Raw genomic sequence first — 18,207 nt, 5'->3', positions numbered from 1 at the left:
AGGAAAGGGCAAATCTTACTCCATATTTGATCTGTTCTTTGATTTTAACAAAGCCAAGTTAATATGCTCCGGTATTTTCATGATTTATGATGTCACAGAGGAGATGGACAAGGTCAACAAGGAACCACTCTGCCGTGATCACGGAGCCGGGGAAACGGATGGGCTGCAAGATGTATGACGCAGCCACAACTCTGCCCGTGCTTCTAGGCAGGTAACCAAAGTCGCCTCGACAAGGTGTCAAACACTTGTGCCCACGTCCTCATCAACAGACATGTATTAAAGAGAAATGGAAACATATAAAAGGCCAATACGCTTGGTGGGTACACCGTTCAAAGAGCAAAGTCTCAGTTTGACAACTGGCCATCCCGGTTCCCTGGGATTCATTCTTGGAGAACCTTAAAAACCACTCCTCTGTCCTCAAGAAGTGCTGCATATTTGTCCTATCTTTGGCTCAGGGATGGAGCACGTTCAAGTGAATTTTAATGTCTGCACAGATTTGACTGTCTTTCTCCAGGTTCACTTGTCCATTCCAAAGAGGCCTGAGCTAAGTCCATCCTCCGTAAGATCTATTCCCTACAGTGACAGCTCATTGAGCCTGCAATTAAAAGCCAAGTGAACAAGACTGTCCTCAGCTAAAAATATCACCCACCCTTCACTGTTTTCCTAATCTGCTCTCCTGGCTAATTGCAACAGACTAATAACTCCCTCCACAAAGCTACCCAACTATGTCACTTTGTCTCCCAAAAAAGAAAGTAAAGTCCATAAAACAGGAGACAACTACATAGTCACCTCTGAATTCCTAGCATATAGTAATGTCAATAAATAGAACTATGATTATGGCTACTTTCCTTTAAATCCTTTCTGGTTATTTAAATGAGACCTTGGAAGAGATGTGTTTGCGGTCCAGTATCTTGATCCACTAGTCTCTGGAGGCCTTTTTCGGAATGGCTGTTCACTGATTCATTCATAACACAACTTCTCAATCAAGGAGTAGCTCTGCTTTTCTGCCAGGAGTCTGGGGTCACTCTCATGGCAGAACAGCTTTAAACTAAATGCTTACTTTGGATTTCTTATTTTTTCCCTCTTCCAACTTAATTGACTTTCCTTACTTTTTTGCCTTGAGGAATTATTTTTTTCCTATTTCACCCTTTAGTAAACCAAGATTCTCGGTAAGGGCTTGGCCGATAATATGATCAGCCACCCAACTCCCAGTGTGAGAGGCCTGGGGCTCCCCTCCTGCACTCCTGTCAAGGCAACTGAAATTCAGTTCAGGAGCCAACTGGCACCCCAGGGATTCTAAGGCTTACGTATCTCCTAGAATCCCTGCTTTCTCGTTTGTCTTGGCTTCTGAGGATTTCCCCTCAATTTCTTGACAATTAGCTGTGCAGCTTGATAGATGAGTAAGGAAGGTTTTATTTCGTAATCTGCATTTTAAGGAACTTGTGTAATGAAGGTTTTCACGAGTTTCTAGAAACCTCCATTGCCAAGACAGAAAACAAACAAGACATTTTCTAAATTTAGCTCTCATGTGCATTTTTTCTTTGCTTTTTTTCTCTTAACTGTTAACAGACATTTCTTAATTAAAAAAAATAAAGCCCCAAATACTATAGAACATTGAAGGGGCAAACAAAATTAAAGGGCAAAGACAGAAAAATGATAACTACACTACAAAGTTAATATAATACATACACTATGGATCAGATAAGCAATTCTCAGTAACAGCTAATTGAAACATAACCATGAGGTAAAACGTCTCTCCTGTCAGGACATGGCCAACAGAAAATAGAATTAAACCAACAAACTCATATCCTAAGTCTGGCGAGGTACAGAAGTCTACCAGCTAAATGTGTCTTCTTCTGGAAAAGAGGGAGACTCACCAGCTCTTTCCTGTGGAGCCTGAGCCCACGGGAGGATGGTGAACTCAGCTCTGTAAGCACCCAATTATCAAAGTGAATGATGAAAAAAGAGACGTGAGCTTTGATGACAGAGATGATACTACTATTCATTTGTCCTGTAAAGTATGTCTTCACGTTCAGTGATTAATATTTTGGCGTCCTCAGGGGATGAGATTATAGGAAAATGCACAGCCCGGGCCCAGACCTCCTCTTTGAGCTCGTGACACTGCACTCAGATGTCTCAATGGCACCTCCAACTCCACCATCAAAGAGCTGGCTTCACTGTGCTCCTCACATAGCCGTCTTGCCCAGGGTACCTAGTCGGGGGGTAAAGTCTCCCTGCGTCTCCCAATTCAGGCCCATCACTCACAGATGTGAATGGACCCTTCCTTCAGGGCCCAGATATCCTAAGTCACCGAGTCCCACCACCCTCACCTGACCTACCAGGTACTCACTGGCACTAATTCAGCACTGAATCTGTGCTGGAGACAACGCTGCACACTGTGCACACGTTATCTCACTGAATCTCCACAACAGTCCTGGGAATTGGGTACATCACAGATTTAATTAGATAAATTGTTTCACTTCTTGAGTCCGTCATCCAAAGTGACACGGCTACTGAGCCACAAGCCTGGGACTGAAAACCACTTGAAAATTGAACACTGCTACACCTCGCAGCCACCCTACTCTGATTCATCTCATCACCTCCTGCCAAGCCTTCTAAATGTTTCCAAGCACTCTACAAGACAAAAGTGAACTACGAGAGCACCCCACTCCCCTACATAAAATCTGTCAATGACGGTCCACTGCCCTTAGGACAAAGCCCCACTGGGCCTGAGCACAGCCGAATGACCCGGCATCCGTGTTCCCTGCGCGGCTGCCCCGCCTCACCCTCCACGCATTTCAACACGTTACGTGTCCAGGACAGGGATGCTGAATCCGTAAAACCCAGGGCTTGTCTCACTCGAAAAATCATCACCTTCTTCAGTGTTCATCTTCATTGCTGACTCTAATAAAAATGTTTTCTCAGGATGAATCAATATCTTTTTCCTTACAATTTCCCGCCATTGATAATGAGCTCCCTCCAAAAGAGAGAAGACCTAATGCTCAGTCTCCTTATCTGTAAAGTGAGAAAATCAAGGAAATATGTGAGATTTTAAGAGAAATAATATTCATGTGAGGCTGAGGGACAATTCCATCATACAGTAAGCAGTCAATATGTGCTTACTTAATATTAATAAGAATATATTGCATTCCAGCAACCTTCAATCAATGTTGAATGACTTTGTCCAACAGACTACTGACAAACAGTTTGACGAATCCCTTTGAGCAGATCAGCACAAGCATACTGGGAGAGGTAGGCATGGACTCCATTTACAGCTACAGCCACCCAGCACTACGGGGCGGGGGCACTTTGCTCAAACTCTTACATGTTGCTTGAGCATTTAGTTCTCGTTATAGAATAAAGACAGGTGTTCTTTAGTCAAAGCTCCTCAAACATAAATCTTCAAAGATTGATGCAAATTTGGTTTCAAGTACAACACTCTCACTAGAAATTATTTTAAAATGATAGTCTTAGCTCCTCTGAACATCAAAAGGGCATGTTCTTAATGTATCTGTCTAAATACACCGAAAGGGTTGTTTAAAAGGAATTAAGAAGAAGCCATCCTGAATAAGCTCTAAGTATCATCTGAACAAAGCCCCACCCAAGGATCTCATTTCTCACTTCCACATAGGGGTTCAGGTAGCTTAACTTGGGTCTTGGTTTCTTATAACACGGGGCGGGGAATAGTTGTGGATAGATTTATGTAACAAATATAAACCTAGGGTATTTGCTGTGAAATACTAGAAATAAGAAGTTTGATATATAGTCCCACCCATAAGAAACTCAGCCTTTCCATTTACAAGAGCATTAAAAATAAAATGAGAGATACATTTAACAAAAATTTACAAGATTTGTACATTGAAAATTTGAAGTATCACCAAAATAAGTTTTAAAAGATTTACATATATGGAAGACATCCCATTTTCATGGAATGATAGACAATATTATTAAAAATGTTAAGACTCCCCAAAGTGATCTACATATTCAGTGGAATCCCTATCAAAATTCCAGCTGACTTCTTTGCAAAAATTGAAAAACTGATCTCAAAATTCATATGGACGTGCAAGGGGCCCAGGACATCCAAAACAATCTTGAAAAAGAAGAGCAAAGTTGGAGGACTCACTTTAAAGGGTACTAAAAAGCTACAGTACACAAGTCAGTATGGTACTGGCATAAGTTTGGATAAATAAATCTATGAGACACAATAAAAACCCAGGGGGTAAAAACTTACATTTACAGACAGTTTTCCACCATGGTGCCAAAAACACTCCATTGAAAGAATAGTCTATTCAACAAATGGTGCAGGGACAGCTGGGTATCTGCAGGCAAAAGGATCAATCTGGAATCTGGACAGCCATATTTTATATAACAAATAAAAATTAATTCAAAATAGACCACAGACAGAAATGTAAAAACTAAACCTATAATCTTTCTAAAAGAAGACAGAGTATAAATTTTTGTGATCTTACCATAGGCTTTGGTTTCCTAGTTACAGTATGACGAGCACAAGTGAAAGAAGGAAAAAGCAGATAAACTGGGCTTCATCAAAATTAAAACCCTTTTCTTACAAAGGACATCATCAACAAAGTGAAATGACAGGGGAAATGGGTATCTCAAGTGACAGAGTGTGTGCTTAGCAAGAAAAATAAAATAAATCAATACATCTAATTACCTCCCCTGTAAAGAAATTGTTTTAATGTTTAAAAAACTATAGTGAAAGGACAATGTGCAGAATAGAAGAAAAATTTTGCAAAGCATGTATCTAAATACAGAGAAGTATCCAGGATATATAACAAATGCTTACAACTAAACAATAGAAGAAAATAGACCCAATTTTTAAATTTACCACGAATTTAAGTAGATATGCAAATGGCCAATAAGCATATGAAAAGATGCTCAGCATCACTAGCCAATTCAAAATTAAAATGAGATCTCATTTTACACCCACTAGGATGGTTATAATCAAAACATGGACAATAACAAGGGTCGTTCAGGAGGCAGAGAAACCTCATATGTAGCCAGTGGAAAGGGACAATGGTGCAGCTTCTTTGGAGAAGTCTTGTATTTCCTCAAAAGTTTAGAGTTATATGACTCAGCAATTCCACTCCTACTTATAAAGTAATCCCTCAGTATCCTCGGGGGGTTGATTTCAGGAACCCCCCACCCTGGATATCATAATCCAAGGATGTTCGAGTCCCTTTACAATCAGCCATCTGGATCCATGAAGAGGAAACTACAGAAGTGGTGGACCAACTGTACAGCCAACATAATGAAAACGTATTCTCACAAAAACTTTCACATCAATACTCATAGCAGTATCATTCAGAATAGCCAAAAGTTACTAACAATATCCATCCATCAATGAACGGATAAACAAAATTACCAAGAATAGGCCCACAAACTTTTGGTCATTGAAACTTTGACAAAGGAGGTGAGAACATACAATGGAGTAAAGACAGCCTCTTCAGCAAATGGTGTAGAGAAAACTGAATAGCTGTATGTGAATCATTGATATTAGACTACTCCCTGACAGCATACACAAAAATGAATTCAAAATGTGTTAAAGACTTAAACATGTAGACAAGGCACTATAAACCTCCTGGAACAAAACATAGGCAAAACATCTGACATACATCTTAGCAGTGTTTTCCTAGAGCAGTCTACTCAAGCAATAGAAGTACAAGCAAAAATATATAAGTGGGAACTAATTAAACTTACAAGCTTTTTCACAGCTAAGGAAACAGTAAGCAAAACATAAAGACAACCAACCAATGGAATGGGAGAAAATAGTTGTTATAAATGAAACTGTCAAGGGCTTAATTCCCAGAATATGTAAACAGCTTTTATACTTAATAAGAAAGAAAAAAATCAATTCGATTCAAAAATGGACAGAAGTCCTAAAGAAACATTTCTCCAAATAAGACATACAAATGGCCAAAAGGCACATGAAAAAATGTTCAATATCATTATCAGAGAAATGCAAATCAAAACTGCAATCAAGTATCACCTCTCACCAGTCAGAATAGCCATTATTCAGAAGTTCACAGACAATGAATACTGGAGAGGCTGCGGAGAATTGGGAAACCTGTGGTGGGAATGCAGTTTGGTGGAACCATTGTGGAAAATTGTATAGAGGTTCCTCTAAAGACAAAAAATTCACCTCCCATATGACCCAGCAATCCCACTCCTGGACATATATCCAAAAGGATCCGTAATTCAAAAAGACACTTGCACCCCAATGTTCACAGCAGCACAATATACAATAGCAAGACATGGAAACAGCCTAAATGTCCACTGACAGATCACTGAATAAAGAGGTTGTAGCATATTTGTCCAATAGACTACTATTCAGCCATAAAATAATGCCAATTGCAGCAACATGAATGGACCTAGAGAATGTCATTCTATGTGAAGCAAGGCAGAAAGAGAAAGGAAAATGCCATATGAGATCGCTTAGATGTGGAACCAAAAACAAACAAACAAACAAACAAAGAAACAAAAATAAAGTTATCTACAGAACAGAAACAGACACAGAGACATAGGAACAAAACAATCGTTACCAGAGGGGAGAGGGTGTGGGTAAGAATAAATTGGGAGTACAAGATTTGCAGATACTGAGTATGTAAAGAATAAACAGCAAGTTTATACTCTATAGCACAGGAGAATATATTTAATATCTTATACTAACTTATGTTTAAAAAGAGTATGAAAATGAATACAGATATGTTCCTATTTAACTGGTGTTGTGCTGTACACAAGAAACTGACACAACATTATAAACTGACTAGACTTCAATGAAAATACTTTTAAATAGACTAAAAACGAAAAAAAAAAAGAAAAAGGATATTATGAAACAAAAAGAATAGAGAACTGATTCAGGCTTCAATATGGATGAACCTTGAAACTTTATGCTAAAATAAGTCAGACACAAAAGGCCAAATAGTGCCCTTTAAGGTGAACTGTATCTAAGCGTTTATTGTACTACTCCATTAAAGTTTCCGGAGGATTAAAGTCTATCAATATCAAAATAAAATGTATTATTCATTAAAAACATAAAACTCTTCCTCACAGGAGGGCTTTAATTATTAAATGTAGAAATGCATGTTAAGCTCTTGGAACAACACTTTGCACTTCCACACACAATCACTGCTGTCACTGCCACTCAGAGGGTGGTCCCAGCGCTGATGAGAGCTGCCTCCACTGGCTCCCCTGCTGACAGGAGTGAGGGCCTTAGCTCTGACAGGCAGCATGAACCTGGGTCAGACACAGCCACGTCCCAGACTCTGCATTACCCGAATTTCTTATACAAACTGCAACATGTAATGTAAACATGCTAGAGGGATGTATCTTACAACACAGGGAATACAGACAATGTTTTACAGTAACTATAAATGGAGCATCTATTGTACACCTGAAACATATATCATATTTTAAATCAGCTATATCTTTATAAAAAATTAAAAACTAATCTAAAAATGTTATCACTGTAATATTCAATTCGGCTTTTAAGTAACTATTAAACAGCTTAGAATGAATAAAAGCATTTAAGTGTGCTGTATGTTTACATATTTATTTACATTTAGCCTCTTGTTAAAAGAGAATTTAAACAATTATTTTAAACACAGCTTAACAACCATAACAACAAAAAGGTAAAACTGAGAGTGAAGAGAAAATGCAGATTCAATATTTAAATGAAACCAGGGGGAGATAAAGTCATAAAAAATGGATTCCATGAAGTCAGGGCAAGTGTTAAAGTCCGACTAGAAATTCAGCTGTAAGATTCTTGGCAGCTAAAGCAAAAAGATGATGGGGCGGGTGTTAGAGCGTGTGCTTAGCGTGCACGGGGTCCTGGGTTTAAGCCCCATGGCCTCCACTATCAGCTAAATACACCTAATTACCTACCCCTCAAAAAGGGCCCCAAAGAAAAGAAAAAGAGAAATTTCTTTCACAAAAAACCCTGATATTAAATTTGGATTAAATACTTTAAAAAAATAAAAAGAAAAATAGAAAAGATAAGAGACACTGTGAAGGAAAACCCTAGCTGGGCAATCAAGCTAAGTCACAAATCTAAGTGTGATTAGTGTAGGTTTACTGATCTAAGTTTTGCTGGGGTACATGGTAAACCTGATCTTTAGTGTCAGTTTACTGGGCTAATAAGCTAACTCCTAAATCCAACGTCAACAATTGACAGTAACCTGATCTATTCCAAATTGATAAGTTTCAGTGTACTGATCCCTTGCTTTTTGTTGTTTGAGCCATATTGGCTAATAGCCGCATACTTGTAATTAACCGTATAAAACCTCCTATGCACGTCTTGGTAGTACTCAGAGCTTCGGAACAGAAGTCACTCTGAGCCCACTGGCGTAATAAATCTCAGTACTCCAACCCTCCGAGTGGTGCTTGTGTCTTGGCTAGCCTGTTGTTTCCGTAATAACACAAGTGATAATGCTCGTGAGATAAATCTGCGGTGGCTGCTGGCAGGTTCCCATGTCCCACGTGGGAAAATCTGAAACATAGCTTCTCACCACTCAGAGTCATCCTAAGCCCACACTACACGTCCCGCTATTAAATGCAGGAGCACAGGCGGGACCAGGCGTTTGCTCTCTCTGTGTCATCACAGTGAGGCAGAATGCAAGGGGGCAGAGCACAGCCATTCAAGGAAGGTCACAGCAATTAACATCAAAATGGTGAAGGATTCAACCCCCAATAGGCCTTGAGGCTCAGGATGAAGAGATTTAAATTCTAGCAAATCTTGAGATTCATTAAACACCCATTGTAATAGTAACATGGTGAATAACATGCCCCCAGACACAATGGTAGTCCCAAGGCTAGCCACAATATATCACAGGGTGGGAAATGGCCAATTCCCTGGGAATCCCAGCCCCTTGCCCTCAGGCTGGTCCTTCTACTTATTAGAATATGAAGCCACCAAGCCCAAGAAAATCAGCAACACAGCGGCACCTCGCGGTCACCACTCTCTCTCCCTCTTCGGAGAAGACCCACATTCTGTCTGTGGATTATGTACCTACCTTTAATCTGAGCATCAAACCCCCAAATCTCATGACGTTTCTCTTGCCTTTCAATGTATCACTCTGAATAAATCTACCTTTACTCAACACTGGCTTGCTGTTGAATTCTTTACTGCACGAAGCCAAGGAATAAAATATGGTGGGGCACATCCCAGGGACTCAACCAAAACATGGGACACAGCCCTTCTCATGCCCAACTTTTTTTTTTTTCTTGTATCAACAGGACTGGGTTGTGAAGGGAGCTCTGAGGCCCCAGCTAAGGGAACGAAGCAGCCTTCAGGGCTCCAATTGGCGGGCAGCCTCTCCCCCAGCAAGGGCCTGGGGCTCTGCCTGGTTCTCTGTGTTTCTCTGTTGTGCTGACTCCCCAGCCAGACAGCGTACTCCTAGGCCTGTCCTCACAAAACCCTTCTCTCCAAAATACAAGCACATCATGTCACAATCCTCTTGTTCAACCAGGAAATGTTCAGCCCACTTTTTCCCTCCCCAGTAAAGTACCCAACTGTCCCCCCTCAAATGCCACCACTTCTTTTTTGTGAGAATTCTGCACTCTCCAAACACCATCTTGAACTCAGGTGCCTTGCTGGCTGAGACCGAGATGTTTCTTTCTCACACAGCTTGCGTCCTTGCACTTTCCCCTTGTTACCTTAAAAAAGCCTTTCCTGGGTACCCACCCCTCTGATTCTGAACATCACAAAATGCTGTGGTTGCAGTCACTATGTGCATCCCTCCCAGGTTTTGGCTAGGTTTCCTTCGCATGATCTTCATTAAGGAGCTGCATCAAGAAGTTTAAAGAGGCTATTCTTACATCTGAGTGGAGGAGCCTGCAAGAAATTTAAATGGCTTTGAAGAGAGAGTTAACCAGGGACAGAGAGGTCGCAGGTCCTAGTCAAAAGTGTCATGAGGCAAAATGTTCTCCCAAGGCTCAGAGTGGCTTCTGAACGGGGAGTCGTGGAGTCAGCAGGGAGGAGGTGACAGGCAGTGAGTGGGGTGAGAGACACAGGGTACACTCCCCCAGCTGGGGGAGAATTGGGTTTTTTCCAGTTTTCCAAACAATTTCTTACTACCTTTTTCTCTTATTGTCACATACCATTTCCTACGAATTAAGCATATCAATGTCAGTCATTTGGGCCGTTTGGGAGAAGCTACATGATGACATTCACAGGGCTGGGACATGACAGCCACACCAGTCTAGGTTGAAAGACCAGTGGGGTTATTTCCAAGGTAATCACGGGCATGCAGCAAACTCCGCAGCTTCAATGACCTCATCTCAATGCTGGGGCCAATAAAACTACCGAGCAAAGTGCGTGATGATTATGGCCGACATCTGTTTACAAGGTAAGTTCCCGTGACAGCTGCCGCTTAAGGGGGAATGAGTACGATCAACGAGGCCCAGTCTATCTGGCCACTCGCGCCCTGCCTTCCTGCCTTGGTGCAGCAGCAGAGATTGTTTAGCTGAGATGAACGCCCCCAGAGCAGCCCCGACGGGAAAACCCCCAGCTCTGCACGGCGAGGCGTGTTCTTTTCCTTCTCAGAGCTGATCACAGTTTGCTGTTGTCTGTTTTTATGTTGATCCCTTTCATAACTGCCTCTCCTTCGGAGTTTTTACTCAAGCAGCACAGGGCCAGTTGTGTCTTGGTTCCCGCCGGATATTCTGGGCAGGGAAACAGCCAATCCCACATCTGGCTCTGGTGCTGAAGGGAAAGGGCAGAAGGCCCAGGGGCCCATGCTGAACCGAGGCCCCTGCACCCAAAATTATGGTCTGACTTTGGGCAAATTACACAGTCTTTTTTACCCTGAGATTCCTCATCTGTCCATGAAAATAACTGCCCATGGCACACAGAGTTACAAGGATTAAAGGAAATCATCAAATTCAGAACCTATTCAAGGGGCTACCAGTGCATCCTCAAAAGACAAATGCTGCCTTTACGGCTCTGACACACGCTAAGCGGGGCGGCCCCACACAGTGAACACTGCTAAGCGCCAGTGTGTTAAGTGCTTCATGTGTGCTATAATACTCTTTTGAACTTACAACAATCCCAGGAAGACACAAATATTATCATGCCCATTTCACAGATTCTCCAACAGGTTAAGAGGGTTTACATTCTAGTCCAAAGCCCTGTGGTGAGGAAATGGCGATTTCAACCTGAATCTGGGCCCAGGCCTTGGCTCCAACTCTCTCCCATCCACCTGACCACTTGTCTATGAATTCCTCCTGTTCAATACACAAGTTTGCAGCCGGCCAGCTCTTAAATGCAATGTGTGCCACCATTTGTCAATCTTGGTTAATGACCATAAACTGTTCTCTGAAACCACTACAGTAAAGAAAGGTGGACTTAAGGAATTTTGCCTTGCGCTCTCCTGTAATGTGCAGAAACCATTCTCTACACCACCAAATCCAAATGTATGCTTCCTCCATGTTTATGTTTGCACACGACTTATTAATGTAGAAGGTACCTGCAGTAATTCCATCTCGGTTGCTTTCCAAGGTTGCAGATTATCCCTAATCAGTCTGTGAACGAAAATACTACAATATAATTAAAAATACTGCAACCATGTCAGTAAACAAAGAATACTGATACCAAGTAATTAAAGGCTGCTGCCACCCCCCAGCGAGGACAGGCCTGCAGCACAGGGGCTGCAGCACATCACAATGGTGCCCACTGAGAAGACTCAGAATAAGAAAGGACAGGCTACTGCCCCTAGATAGCTAGGTGCTTGTCTAAAAAATGAATTCAGTGAGTCCAAATATTTCCTGCCTCCCATACATACAAAAGCACTAAATTCTTGAACTTGAGATACCTCGCTTTCTTTAGATAACAAAGAATCTTTTATTGTTCCAACAACCTGGTCTTTGTTGTAAAGCTACTATATATCCTAGCTCTTCCTCAACCTCTTGGGAGCAGTCCCTCAGAGATATCTGAGAGGCTGTCATCCCAGCTCGAGTCCTCCTGCCAAATAAAACATAACTCTTAACTTTTAGGCTGCACATGTAATACAGTCAACAATTTTGGACACCATGAAGGGATCCAGAGCAGACTTCTCTTCACCTCAACTCTCCGAGTAACCGGAGCCTTGGTACCAGCTGTGGCTCTTTGTGCCCATCAGGCTCCTCGGGGAGTCGAGATGAATTTGGGTGAGTCTCTCCTGGTTCTCGGATCTCACATATTGGTTGATGATCCTGAGTTTTATCTGGCGGTGTATCCAGGTACATGGCCCTTCAGTTGAAAGAAACTGGGGTGAATTACCCACCCAGTGGAGACATACTGGGTGGGGCCTGTTTGAAAGTTAACGAGAAATACCCACCTTGAGGAGATGTCTGAAGTGGGGCTGGTGGAAATATATGAGGAAAATACTCACCCAGTGGAGACGTCCCGAGTGGATCCAAGTTGGAAGACACTGGGGACAGGACTGAGTGGTTAGGTAAGAGGCTGGTCTAACGTTTTCCTCAATTTGGTTACCTCCATTAAATTTTTCAGGATAAAAGTAAAACTCTTATGAGGAAACTTTCAACTCCAAAATTGGGACCCTCCTCCTGGCTTGTAACAGCTTTCTCGGGTGACAGAGAATCTTTCAGGAGTGTTAGAGACAAAGATTTTATGCCACAGAGTTGTCCCTGTGGGAAATCTTACTAGCAAATTTATCTGAGAACCCGACCTTACAAAGGGGAATAGATCTTTCAAAAAAAAATTAAAAACAGAAATGAAAAGAAAAAGAAATGACAGATTGCCAGACTCCAACTATTACCCCAGCCAGGTTTATATACATACAAAACTTACAACATTAATTGGGAGTAAGAAAAGAATAACTCACTTTGAAAGTAACTAAACAGGCCTGATAAAAACATTTTTTGGAATTCTGAACTTATAAAAACAAAATCCCCTTTATGGGGAACATGGATTTCTCTTCCTGTGTCCTTGAAATGTAAATGTTTTATCTTTCTCTTGTTGTTTTAAGTGTGTGTATGTATGTGTATATATGCGTACTTTTTTTTTTAAAGGAAAACTTTGACTCTGCCATACAAAAGTTACAAGTATTCTGTACATATGTTGGCCACGCGAATAAATTGGGATTCTAAGCAATTCTTTGTACCAATTTTCAGATATTTTGCCATCTTAAACTTTTCTGCATCAGCCTGGACCACAAAGGCCTTTAACTTTTGGAGAGTAAACCTTTGAATTTTATTTAGGCAACACCCCAACTCTCATGTGGAAGAGCCTTTTCATCTTATTGGTTTAAAATCACTATATATATATATAAATTGATGGCCATATGATGGATCCTTTAATTTGGAAATACATTTAAATTTGTGAAAGTTCAAACAGATCTCATTATAAAGAGCTGTTTTATTGGTACCTATTAAAATGAAGTTTAAAGGTAGAAAAATATATCTAATGGTTAACCTAAGAACTTAGTTAAAAAAATCAAACTGCTTTAAAAAGCTACATTTGTGTTTTTCCTTTCCGATAATAGGTTCTAGAGATGCTAATAAAAACTTAGAATAATTAATCTTAATTAGTTTGAATAACTGGAAAAAGCATTGTAAAAATGTCAAAAAAAAAAGAGACTAGTGTCTTATCCCAAATAGATAAATATTTTTATATGGTTATTTTCAATGAGATAAATAAAATGGACAGTTGTGGATTTAGATATGAGGTTTTGATACTACACTACGTAAAGTTAAAAAAAAAAAAAAGGGCCAAAGAGATCACCTACTTCCCCCCCAAAATTAAAGTTCAAATAAGTCCGTTGTATTTACCACAGCTTAAAATATATGTATATATAGACTGAAATACTTGATCAATGATTGGGACAACAGACCAATTAATCAAATTAAAAACTGAGAAGGGCCTAAGCTCTTTGGTGAAACTTGGGCATCCTAGAGACTTTTCTATAAAATTTGATACAATGCACCAAAAAAAAAAAAGTCTTCTGGCACTCCGTCTAGAAATAAGAATTATTGATTAAACCTAATAAACATAAAAATTAAAGTTATAAGATTTAATAAAATTGAGATAAAAGTTTGTGAAATTGGTATATTTAAATGGTCTTTAAATAAACCTTTTGCTTATGTTGTGGGATAGATAAATTTCAGTGGAAAAACGCTTCCCCTTCTTGATATTATAAGGCTGGGCACATATCTGTCCCTCTGAAAATATTAATTGAACAAATTAAAGGATACCAATATAGTTACATGAGCCGTCCTATATAAGGTAAAACTAAAAACTAATATTGAGTGGTTAATAAAAAAATATAATAATAGGTTTACCCTGGGTTTTACTTATAACTCAAGGAAAAGAGACCTTACTAAATGCCTTATGCAAGCTTTGGAAGACATGATAAAGTAAACCTTAAAGTTTTAAAACATGGAATTCTTCATTTACAGCTCTTCTCACTGATACTAAAGTGCCAATTAAGGAGATAAAATTGGGTATGGATGACAGCAGTTCTCTGGGGGCCTGGACGCGTGAGTCTTTGTCTTGCAGATGAGAAATATAAATACAAAAAACAGTGACCTAGAATTGAGCCTAATTAGCTCAACAAAATAAAACTTAAGGTCAAGAAATTTTTGGCATTTTAGAACTCAGAACTCTGACGGGTCCTTCAGACTTTGTGAAGAAATCTTAACTGTCTGTTTCATAAATAGTAAGCCTTAGTGATTTGAGCAAGCAAATTCAGCTTACTTCAAGTATTATTATACCTATCTTATAAGTAACTTTTAAAGTGATGCTATGAGATCTCTATATTTTGTCTGTTTATAAGCCTGCGTACACATTATAGATGTGAGATATTTCTACTGCTAAAAAAAAAGTCAAAGTCAAAGAGCTCAGCTTAATTGACCTAAAAAATTAGAACTTAAAATTAAGTATTTTTAAAATAAAAATTGAACAAATTGACTTTCAGCATCACATGAAATGGAAAATATCCAATATTAAGATAATATTGATATTGTTTAGTTTAAGTATGTTCTAGTTAATAGATACATCTTTAAAGTCATCAATATTAAGTATAATACCTTTACTGTACCTAGGTTTAATGAAAGTCAAATAAGATCCTGTTATATCTGTTGCAGATTTGTCAAAAAAAAAAATAACCGTAATGTGGTGTGGTAAAATTTTAAGTAAATTAAATGCAAATGAGATGAGAGCTTTGGGTAAATATTTAAAATATATTTTTAAAGTGTATGCTTAAGATAATCTGTAAATGTTTGGTATCTTTAAATTCTAGAGTTGTGCTAAATTAAGTTAAATGATAGGATTTTATTAAATAGCTATGCCATTTTCAGATAAAATAAGATTGAAATATGAAAAACTTAACTTTTAACTTCCTCTTACAGTGAAACTAAAGGTGTTTAGAAATATCAATAAATGGTTGGTGCCACCTTGAAATAGTCTCTATTAATAAGGGAATGATCTCAGTGTCCTAGGAAAATAATATAAATGTGTAAAGTAAGATATAATAATGGAATTATATTTTATTAATGAAAAATAGCAAATTTCTCCTGAAGCAGGCTACTTCTGAATGGAAGAGAAAATAAGGGACACACTAATATGAGTATAGAAATCTGTGGAAGGCTTATGGAAAAGGAAACCTGAGGGAAGAGTTTTGTACGTGGTCAGAATTGGCTAAGTTTAGAATCAAATTGGGCAACGTAAATGACTCTTAGAAGTAAGCTGTTACAAGAGTAGATTTGGTTTTCTCTCTGTTAGGAGGAAAAAATTTTCTTAAAATGTTATTCCACCTTCAATAACAGATTATAAAACTTCTTATACCACTTAGCTGATCTGGTCTGCCTTTACCTTTGACGTATTTTCTTGTTAATGAATTAGTACTAACTTACAGTGATCTATATGTTTATCTGACCAAGTGTTCTGAAATCTTTTAACAAGCTTCCAAGTATCAAATTCTAATTAAAGTTCTTTTAATCTCCAGTTAAGTTTGGGGTGCTACAGAGGGCCGCTAAAACATCCCAAAGAGAGATTTTAAACTAGTAATTTTCAGTTGTCATTTTAAATAACATGGTATTATCAAATGAGTCATAAAACGTCTACGGTTATATTTAATGAGAAACTTTTATTAATATAAATATTGTAGAAATTATATGGACTCCCTAAAATTCTGGTGTATCCGAAATGTTACCAGTGATAATTATGGATATAATGAACAGGTTTCTTTGTTGATTATAGTGTAACGGTGTTTAACCATGCTTTTAAATCTTTTGTCATTTATAGACAGTTAATTGTTTTCTTCTGATGATTTTGCAAAATGCTTTCTCTTCAAGGAGATTTACTGATTTCTAATAAATTTCAAACTATAGCACTGAACTAAACTGGGTAAGAAATTTTAAAGTTCTAATGAGAACTCTCATAAAAAGAATTAGTTACATGGGACTGAGTAAACTGGTGAATATGGTTATAATTTTTCATATTGTTTCAAATACTACTGGCTTTTAACCTGTTTCACAGACAAAAAGAATCTCTTCTCCTTACGCTAGTTATGGTTCACAGCAATTTGATAAATTATACCTATGTAAGCAGACTTGGAACAGTTATCTTTTCCCTCAAACTGATCCCTCAAGAGACTAAAAACACTTAGGTCCCCAGTCGCTCTATCAGACAAATTAGGAAGATCATTTCCTAACAGATATAAGACTATAAAAGTATTTTAAGGATTTTAAAGAGAAAAGAACTTACCTAAATCTGAAAGGCAGAAACCCATGAAAAGCTTGGCGTGGCTTTCCTGGCCTTAGCAAACCTTATTAACATTCTACCCTGAGACTCCGTATTAAAACTTCCAACACAGTCAATTTAAAAAAGCCTATATGATCAAATAATCAGACTTAAATTGTAAATAAATTAATCTTCATTTGGCTTTATTGGAGAAAACTGAGGGTAACTTTAGAGAGAAAAAAGATTATATTTTAGTGGATATTAAATTCTAGTTTTGTTAATTGACGTCCATATTTACTACGACACTTCCCAGATCATTCCTTGCGGTTATGTCACACTGCTGTACAGTTTAATTGAATAATGAAAAGGATACTCTAGGTTTATTTCTGAAGCTCAGTAATCTATCCTTGGGTAAAGTTCCAATGCCCCATGACCTGCAGCCAGGGGATTATACATACTGGAACAGGCATGACTTAAATAACTGTCTACAACCTGAATGGAAGGGCCCTTTATCAGGGACTCTTAACTAGAACATACACACCAAAGCTGAAGGAAACGGACTCCTGGATACATTTCCTATCAGAAACAGCCCCTGCAGTGCACTGGCCTATAGAGCACTGCTCACCTTAAATCAATGCCCAAATGGAGAAAAAGCTACCAGGCCATGATGAGAAGAAGACGACATCTGAGCTAGACAGCTGACCCAAGACACCGGACCAGGCCTGTATAAAAATTACTTTGATAATTTCTCCTACCTTTGATTACGAACTACTCCAATTGTTAAGTTTATGATAAATTACCTATGTCTAGTACTTCTGTGTTACATTGGTGGGTTTACCTACTCCAAGGCTCTAACTAGATAGCCCTCAGAAATGTTATTCTCAAAAGAAATTTTAGTTCTGTTTAGGCCACTGTTGATCTTACAAGGTGGGAGACTTCACCTGGCCAATTAATACCTGCTCTGACCCTGACCATAAATATGAACTTTCTCATAAGATCAAACTCAATCAGAAACACAAGCAAAATTTTAACCCAAAAATACAATTTCTCGACTATTAAATTCTTACTCGTTACTTTATTAACATTACTAGCTGAATTATTTATATCCTTTCTATTTTATAAAACTGTTGTCTCTTACATTTCCCAATGTGTAACTAGGCCTACAAGATTGATGATGGCTAAACATCATGAAGAAACAGATAAAATTTATAACCCTGAATAAAATACATATAATAGTGTGATTCTAGGTATGGGAATGAGCAATGAAGGGTAAACACTTCCTGGATCATAATAGACTAGTAAGACAGGTGATCCAGAGAACTTTTAGTATCAACAGGGCCTGATAAAAAAACTAACACCTTGAATGGCAACTCAAAAGATTCTTCACCTGAACTAGGAATGAGCCATCCTAGCACCGTGGGACAAAATTGGTCATGAAATGTCTCTCAAAATATTGGTCGAATTTAGGAACAAGGGGAAGAACTGTGAATGAAAATACTACACTGTGAATG

The sequence above is a fragment of the Vicugna pacos genome, unplaced genomic scaffold (genome assembly GCF_048564905.1).
Source record: "Vicugna pacos unplaced genomic scaffold, VicPac4 scaffold_21, whole genome shotgun sequence".
Lineage (NCBI taxonomy): Eukaryota > Metazoa > Chordata > Mammalia > Artiodactyla > Camelidae > Vicugna > Vicugna pacos.
Note: the sequence above shows the minus strand (reverse complement) of the source record.